The sequence below is a fragment of the Phaseolus vulgaris genome, chromosome 7 (assembly GCF_051622355.1).
Source record: "Phaseolus vulgaris cultivar YP4 chromosome 7, ASM5162235v1, whole genome shotgun sequence".
Taxonomy (NCBI): Eukaryota; Viridiplantae; Streptophyta; class Magnoliopsida; order Fabales; family Fabaceae; genus Phaseolus; species Phaseolus vulgaris.
In genome coordinates this window covers 14673077-14679910 of record NC_143504.1, presented here as the reverse complement: position 1 = coordinate 14679910, position 6834 = coordinate 14673077, and positions in this window count along the sequence as shown.

Below are 6834 nucleotides of genomic sequence, written 5' to 3'. Positions count from 1 at the left end.
AACAAAACTTAGAAACTGCTAGTTTGTCTGATATTGATGAGCCTCTCTGTCAAGAAAATATTATCTTGCACAACTGATTTACATTTTTTTTTTTGCTTTGTTACATTTAAATTTGTCTTGGAGATTATGAATGGGACTATCGGTGGATGGACTATCGGTGGATGGACTATATGAATGTGCAAGAAATCTAAAGCATTTTCATGATAGTCTTTTGTCAACATATAAGGGTCACTTGATGTTGCATACTTTAGTGTGATGTTATTTCTCTCCTTCATAAAGGTAATTTGGAACTTTCTTACTTTAGTATAAGATTCTAACTTATTCAATATATTTAGGAGCTGGAATTGCTTGTGAGATGTTTTGTATTTTATTGTTTTCATACCAAAATGGATATATATTTTACTGTAATGAACCAAATCAATGGATGTTAATTAGTTCAGTAACTGGAATATGTTTCATGGAGTGGCTAGGATGTGGTTGTGTTTCACTATCATCTATGATTTTTATAAATTTGCAATATATTGAACATCTCCTTGTGTCATTAGATTATAAAATCCAAAATTGAATTAATAGAACAAGTTTCATCTGGAGTTGGGACTTCATGTTGCTGAGAGGATATATTTTTTCATGAAATAATGAAATTGGTTTTTCATGATTGTGATCATTCTTGAAATTTTATCTCCAAACTCCTTTATGTTTACGGAAATATGAATAAAAGATACCTGTTTGACTTGTTGTGGCATGTGGAGTTGATAAAACCCTTTTCCATTTTAGGTTACATTTTTGTAAGTTTAAATTTATATTCACATTTACTTATAATTATTAGCGATTGAAATAGATGAATGACTCTTGTTGTTTAACATATTTTTAATATTGATTCTTTTGTGATGATGTTCCATATTCTCTCTAATCTTTTTTTTTTTAAGAATGTGAATGACACTTGTTTGGCATGTGGTTGTGAATGACCTAAATTTGTTTGCATTTGTAAAAATTGTACTTGCAATATCTCCTCTATTGTCTCTCAACGAAAAAGACTAGCACTAGGAGAGGCCTTTAGATATTTGAGAACATGGAGAGCTGCCTGAGAATGAATGTTAGTAGGGGCAGATACAAAATGACTGAGGTGGTTGACATCATAGGCAATATTTGGGTGTGTATTGGTAAGGTAAATGAGGCGTCCTACCAGTCTTCTATAGGAGGTTGCTTCTTCTTCATTGAGCCTTTCTCCTTTATTAGCAGTAAGAAGAAGAGTATGTGCCATGAATGTGAAAGAGGGAGCACAAGCAAGCATACCATTTTTTGTAAGGAGATCTAAGGTGTATTTTCGCTGGCTAAGGTGGATACCAGTGTTGTTCCTTGAAATTTCTAGGCCAAGAAAGTATGTAAGATCCCCTAAATTCTTTATGCATAAATGTTGATGAAGCAAGGTTGTGATTTGATTAATTTCAGCAAGGTTGTTCCCAGTTAAAACTATGTCATCCACATAGACAAGGAGTGCAGTTGTTTTTTCTCCATCATGTTTCAAGAAAAGGGAGTGGTCAACAGTAGAGATATTATAGTTATGTGATTTGAGGAAATTAGAAAGTTTGGCATACCATTGGCGTCCGGCTTGCTTGAGGCCATAAAGAGACCTTTGAAGTTTGCACACTTTATTTCTATTTGTTGCTGGAAAACCAGGGGGAAGCTTCATGTAAACTTCTTCATTTAAGTCACCATGAAGGAAGGCATTGTTCACATCCAATTGCTTAAGATCCCAATTTTTTGCTGCAACAAGAGCCAGGAGGAGCCTTAAAGTGGTTAACTTTGCTACTAGTGCAAACGTATCCAAGAAGTTTAGGCCCTCCATTTGGTTGTAGCCTTTTGCTACTAGCCTGACTTTATATCGTTCTATGGTACCATTTGAGTGATATTTGATCTTGTAAACCCATCTACAACCAATGACAGATTTTCCAGGGGGAAGATTTGTAATACTCCAGGTCTGATTGGCTGCAAGGGTTGCTAATTCATTCTGCATTGTCTGAACCCAAAGAGGATTTTAAATGGCAGACTCATAGTTTTGAGGCTCATCATGAGAAGAAATAGACTTTATGGTATGTCTAAAATTAGAGGATATGGAATTAAAATTAATGAAAGTTTGTATGGGATACTTGGTACTAACCTGATTGCTGCTAGTCTGGAAATATTGCAAATAGATTGGCATCCTCCTGTTACGGTCAGATCTTCTAAGGGTAGCAGCAGGAACATCATTGTTATCAACACAAAGATCATCATCATTATTATTAGGAGAACCATGTTCATTATGAATATTTATGTCATTATAAGTTTGAGCATAGTGTTGTGGTATGGGAAGGGAAAGGTTGTTGGGATCTTTTTCATTTGTCAAAAGATATGGAAAACAGTTTTCATAAAAAATAAAATTCCTGGAAATTTCAATTTTGTAACCTTTTAAGTTTAGAAAATTAAAACCTTTGGTGTGTGGTTTAAAACCAAGAAAGACACCAGGAACAACACAATTGTCCAACTTCTTTCTATGAGCAACAAGAGTAGAAGAATAACACAAACAACCAAAGATACGCAAGTCAGAAATGTCACACAACTTTCTATGCAATTTTTCATATGGTGTTGCATTATTGAGCAAAGGAGTAGGAATACAATTAATTAAGAAAACATGTTGGACAGCAAAATTCCAAAAATTAGCAGGGAGTTTAAACTGAAAAAAGGAAAGATATTGTAACGTTTAAAATATGTTGATGCTTTCTTTCAACAATACCATTTTGCTCGGGTGTTTCTATGCATGAAGTTTGATGTAAAATGCCCTTTGAAGCAAAAAAAATCTTTCATCACAAATTCAACACCATTATCAGTACGAATATATTTGATTTTTGTTTGAAAGTGGTTCTCAACATAAGAAATAAAACTCACAACATTAGCCCTAACTTCAGACTTATTTTGCATAGAAAAAATCCAAGTAAAGCGGGAAAAATCATCAACTATAGTGAGAAAATATCTATGACCATGCATAGAGATAACAGAACAAGAACCCCATATATCCATATTAATTAAATCAAATATGTGAGCAGAATGAGTAGTGCTAAGAGAAAAAAGGAAGTTTCTTTTGTTCAGCCTGATGACAAGCATCACAAAAATAGGACCTTTCAACAGATATATCAGGATATCAGAAGAATGACCTAATCTTTGATGCCAAAGACCAACAGTTTTAGTTACACAATTCAAGAAAGGAGAAATATGTTGTGTAATGGATCTATCTAAACAATATAAATCATCAATCAAATCAGCTGAACCAATCTTGTCTCTGGTTCTGTTGTCCTGTATGATACACTAGTTAGAACAGAAAGTTAAATCACATTTAAGGCAAGAAGTAAGTTTGGTATAGAGACATGATTGAAAGAAAAAGTTGGAACATATAAAAAAAATTGTAAGACTAATTCTGTAATTGAGATTAACAGTTCCAGAGTAATTTGATGTAACATAGTGGCCATTGGGTACTTTTATGAGAATAGGATTGATACGATGATAGGTGGAAAAATTAAAAGTAAAACATACATGATCTGTTGTTCCAGAGTCTAAAATCCAAGTATATTTATTTAGTAAAGGAATTTTTATGGTATGTGTGTTACCTGCAGAGGTAGAGTCTTGGTCTTGTTGGCTTGTATCAACAGCAAAAGATCCAACTTGATTCACTTGAACTTGTCCAGCAGAAGTGTTTGCTTGCTTGAGAAGGTTGGTTAAGATTTGATATTGCTGATGAGTAAGATGAGCATCGTCATTCTCATTGTTATTAGAATCATACTCCTCTTGAGCGGCAATGTTGTTGACAGAATAAGTCTTACCATTTTGGAATTTGTAACCGGGTGGGTAACCATGCTTCTTATACATGTATCAACAGTGTGGCTAATTCTATTGTAGTGTGTGCAAACCTTTCAATTACTATTATGACTGACCCTTTTTCCATCCTGATTGGGAAAACCATGTTTCTTAAAGTACACACTATCATTATGACCATTCTTGCCACAAAAAGAACAAACAACATAAGACTGCACATTACTCTTGTTTACCATGGGTTGAACATTCTTTATATTAGCTATCAAAGCATTGCTACTCAATTGTCGTTCTTGTTGGGCTACTAAAGAAAAAAAATTTGATATAGGTGGGACAGGTTCCATTAAAAGGACATGGGATTTAACATTGTTATATTGATCAAAATTGCATGTTTTAGTCTTCCCTTTTTCTTTGAGAGACAATAGAGGAGATATTGCAAGTACAATTTTTATAGACGCAAACAAATTCGGGTATGAAATTTTCTAACAAATCTAATATCACCTTTAATTTTGTAAAATAGTCGGTGATTGAGAGCTCACCTTGGCTTAGCGAGGATGCCTCCATTTGGAGGTCAGAGATGCGTGGGAGGTCACCTTGAGAATATCTTGTTTTGAGATCATTCCAAATTTCTAGCGCTTAACGCCGTGAGCATCGACTGGCTCCATGAATGATAATTGCCAGAGTCCAACACCGGCGAGACAAGAGGAGTAGTTGATTCTCGCTTGGATGGAGATACAGATAACTTGGGGTTGATTCCTTCTCTTCCTTCTTCATGCCAAAAGGAAAATCTTTCCAGAAGACAAATGAGTAAAATAGAAAAAACAAAACAAGAAAACGAGAAATAAAAGAAAAACAGAGGAGAAACGGAAGAGTGAAAAAGAAAAAGAAAGAAAGGAAAGAACGGCGAAATAGAATCAAGAAGAGATCAGAGATGAAGCACAGTAGAGCTCTTCTACCATCATGAAAATGGTCAATTGCAGTAAAAGAAAGGGTGCCAAAACAAGAACCGTGAGCACAAAGGAGTTCAAAGAAAGAAGAAAAAAAAACTTCGAGAGAGAGAAAAGATGAGTAAAATAGTTTCATTAATCAGAGGATGAATGTACACTGGAAGTATTTATTAAGAGTAAAAAATGATATATGCACTAGTAAAAGCCCAAAGACCCACAAAGGGCCCAAAAACAAAACACAGAAGAAAAAAAACACTTAAAATAACAACAGTAACACAATAATATTTTAACACAAACCCTTTTATGTGTACGGAAGTATGGATAAAAGATACCTGTTTGACTTGTTGTGGCATGTGGAGTTGATAAAACTCTTTTCCATTTTTAGGTTACATTTTTATAAGTTTAAATTTATATTCACTTTTACTTCTAATTATTAGCCATTGAAATAGATGAATGACACTTGTTGTTTAACATATTTTTAATATTGATTCTTTTGTGATGATGTTCCATATTCTCTCTGATTTCTTTTTTAAGAATGTGAATGACTGTAAGAAAGAGCTTTTACATTAGTTGCTTTAAAGAATTGTGGTTGTGATGATATATGGGTTGATGAATTCATGGAAGAGAAGAAGGGGATAAATGAGAAGAAGGAAGAGAGCTCTAAGTTGTCGAGATATGCGAAAATAACTCTTGTTGGAAGCTTTATGTAACTTTGATTTTGTTTTAATAAAGAAGTATGAGGATCTACTGGAACATTTAATTTAGTCAGCAAGATATAAGTTTCTAGTTCCAGAATTTGTTCCTCATTTTATGTTCTTAGTTTTTTTTTTATGTTTTGCCGACTTTCTTCTTTTATATCAAGTCATGTTTTAATGTTTATTCACTATTAATTATTAATTACATCTTATAATATTTTAGACTTTTATTAAAATTAACTTAAATATGACTGAAACATATTAAAATTCATCTATTAAATATATAATTATTAATCAAATATCTTTTGTTAGTATCGGTTCTTATTCTTATTATTATCATTTTTAAATAAGTCAGACTCGACCTATGACAGCATAAATTTATTTTTTAAAGATTGAAGAGAGATTCACATCCAAAGAACTCTTCAATGTTAAATTAGTAAAAAAAGTTATAATTAATATAAAAAATAATATAATATTAAGTGAGTACTCCTACTAACATTAATGTGTATTTACACACTTTCAAACATCCGATAATAAGACTAAGTAATACAAAAATATCTCTTATTGTAAATAAGTACTCAAATATATATTGACTTCTTGCAATCCAATAATAAGACAATTGCTAGTTATAAGTAACTAATGATTATATTTAGTTTTGATATACAATAATAAGACAATTGTTAGTTATAAGTAACTAATGATTATATTTAGTTTTGATATACATAACAACCTTGAACTAGTTCTCCATTAATAGAAAGAACTATTTTAATGTGTTGATTTCTAGTGAATGATATCATAAATATTGACATTTTATGGATAATTTTTAAAGAGATTGAGTTTTTACCAGTATACTAGGAGAGTATTATGAAATCAAATTTACTAAGATAATATTATTAAAATTAATTATGGTATATAAGATATTGTCACTTTTAAATTAGTGTTCTTTTTATGATTTTATCTTTAAAAGGTGAATTAGTTATTTAAAAAGAAAATGTATGTGTTTAAATGGTCTTTGATCTCAACTCTTAAACGATGAGAAATTATTGGACATACCGAAACAAGTTCCCTAATAAGGACTAATGAAATTAAAATTTCTCTTTAGAATCATTTTTCCGTTCTCACAAACAACATCAATGTTTCGGTATCAAGGATCAGTTACCACAAAGACCTTGTCCATAATTTCATTAAGATTTTATCCTAAAAATAAATCAATTTACAATATATATATATAAATAATTATCACCTTAAAAATTGATTTAATTATTTTTGAATAATATATACATCATTTGGTCATGTAATGTATAATTCATAAAATAATAAACAAACATGAAAATAAAAATGAAAGAAGTTAT